At 36.3% G+C, this 2,476-nt stretch overlaps 1 long non-coding RNA gene across 1 annotated transcript; it reads right to left on the bottom strand.

The window, feature by feature from the left end:
• Window positions 1–1,808: 1,808 nt before the first annotated feature.
• LOC110428920 (uncharacterized) lies at window positions 1,809–2,476 on the bottom strand. Its single transcript, XR_002446536.1, has 2 exons — window positions 2,439–2,476; window positions 1,809–2,311 (listed from the first exon to the last, which is right to left on the bottom strand). It is a non-coding gene; the product is annotated as an uncharacterized LOC110428920 (long non-coding RNA).

The following is a 2,476-nucleotide window of genomic DNA, read 5'->3' as shown; positions in this document are numbered from 1 at the left end:
TAACACAGTTCTCATTTCCAATATCAAAACCTACAACACTCATTTCAACTCACCGAAAAACGAGACCTTTATCCAAAACTCACCAAGGAAAAGAACTTGATTGAATCAAACTCTACAACTAAATTTCATTAAATTTCTTAAAGAGTTCCTCCTTAAACCTCAAAGCATCACCACTGAAAGCTACAAAGATGAAAATCACATTAAACCTTTAGCAATTTGCTTAATTTCTAAATACAAGTAACCAATAAAACAAAACAAATTTGTCTTTCCAATTATTGAATTACAACAGAAACAAACAAGGCACCAAATTTGAAGCTTTTTAGAAAAATTTTTTGCCACAAAACAACTATAAACCAAGACCCAATTCGCCATTTTGTTTCTATTTCATCAAAAACCGAATAAAATCCATATATTTAACAAAATTAAAGAGAAAAATCCAAACCCAACAAATTTCAGAAAAGAAGAAAAAAAAAAGTTTTAGTTTTAACGGAACCATACTTTACCCGATGGTGGAACAATCTTCTGATGAGAATAAGAAGAAACTGAAACTGAAACCAGAGAAATGGAGTGCGGTGCTCTCTTAGTTTTAGGCAAATAGCTAGCTTTAGGATGAGAGTTCCTGACAACACAAGAAATGATAAATGAGCTGGATGATGAGAGTCCGCTAAGGTTCTGATGGGGAGGATAAACAAAACCACCAAGGATGCTGTAGTGGATCTGCGTGGTGAGCTGTGGAACCGAAGGAGAAGGAGCATTGTTAGGCCAAGAGCGCATATGGGATTGGCACCGTAGTGGCAGAGAGCTGCGCGGTCAATTGAATTTTGGTTCTCAGGTTTCCGTTTCTATAAAGTTTCATTCTACACTATTCATTTACCAATATGTCACCTTTATTTACCGATTTTATTTACTAATATTTACCATAAAGATTAATATAATTATTACTGGGAACAGTGTCCTAATCAGGTTAGAAACTTCGTATGTTCTACTCGTTTGAATATGAAGTACTACCATTTGGCTTTTGTTGCTGAGAGGCCTATAGAGAACTATGGCCGTGGATGGGTACCGTAGAGAGGTTTCTCACTACACTGAATCACCAACAAGCAATTCGATGTAAGGGAAAAAAATACTGGGGAGAGCTTGAAGTGTTGTCCCTTTGGACCACTTGCACATGATTGTTCTGATCGTTTCTTTCGAAGAATATCCAATCGCAATAACATGACTAAATTATACATCTTTGGCTCACCTTTATCATCAACAGCAAGTCCTTTACACTTCATTCTAGATGAGTACAACGCTTCGATTATAGTAGAACATCTACAGCAGCTCGGGTATTCAACATAGACGGATCAAAGTTGCACAAATTTGGAGTTTAGACTCTCTTGTCCGGAAGCAAAATTCTGGCAAAACTTAAAGACTTTGTCATGGAGTTGCTGATCCACCGATTTTTGTTAATCATAACCCAAAGAATGAAATTATTGCAGAAAATTATGACATTGGAGATTAGATGTGACCAGGTAGAACTGTACGAGGACAGAGTTAACTTGTTCATCACCAGATAGATCACTTTGTACTGCAGAAGAGTTGGTAAATCAATTATGGACGGGATGTAGTAGTAATTGAGATGCCATATAGTCTGTCAATGATATGTTGATTCAGTTCTAAATTTAAAAGATCCCATTTTACACCCACTCTGGGGAATGTGTTTACGTGTCTCTTAAGATAATGCAAGATTGTCAGCAAAAAAGGCATTTACCTGTTAATTTTGGAAAACTCCATGTCTATATCATGTATAAAGGAGATAACCCAAATTAAAAGATAAAGTATCCATAAATGGAAAATGTGGTAAGCTTAACATTCAAAGTTATCACATGATGAGAAAATAGATCATCTGTCTTAGGGAATATCCCATCTATCATCTGTCTTCAGGTAGCTGTAACTGTAAACGAAAATAGAGTTAGAAAACAAAAAATACCCCCATGATACTTGTATGTCCTTAGTTGTGCAAATCTATCGAAAAGCCTGACTGCATTGGTAGACTCTACCAAGTTACAATAAACTTTTCTAATGAATTACTATTCCTCAAAAGCCAAATTTATATCAACCGGACCAAGCCCCCCTGCACTGAATTTGGGATGAGGTCTTGCAGGGTCAAACTTAATTGTGATCAGTGTGCTTTTCTAATTACTGTCAGTGTGAAGTGTAAACTTTTGCAAGGAGGTTTCCTATGCATTTAACCTATACTTGCTGGTCCCAGCCCTTGTTCTCCGAATCCGGATGAGAAGCCTTGCACGTCATTATATGCTTACATTTCCTGAAACCAATTAAAAAGAACATTAGTAGATGATATCTAATATCCTTTGAAGTAAAACTGTTCCAACAAGTCAAAGGTGAACAGAAAAAATTCGAAGAAGTGCAAATTAGCAGCACAAAATAAGTACATGTTTAGATCCTCAGTCCTGCTCTTGATCTCACTTGA

This window comes from Theobroma umbraticum, unplaced genomic scaffold (genome assembly GCF_002168275.2).
Source record: "Theobroma umbraticum cultivar Fairchild unplaced genomic scaffold, ASM216827v3 scaffold_4435.0, whole genome shotgun sequence".
Lineage (NCBI taxonomy): Eukaryota > Viridiplantae > Streptophyta > Magnoliopsida > Malvales > Malvaceae > Theobroma > Theobroma umbraticum.
This window is presented reverse-complemented; position numbering and strand designations above follow the sequence as displayed.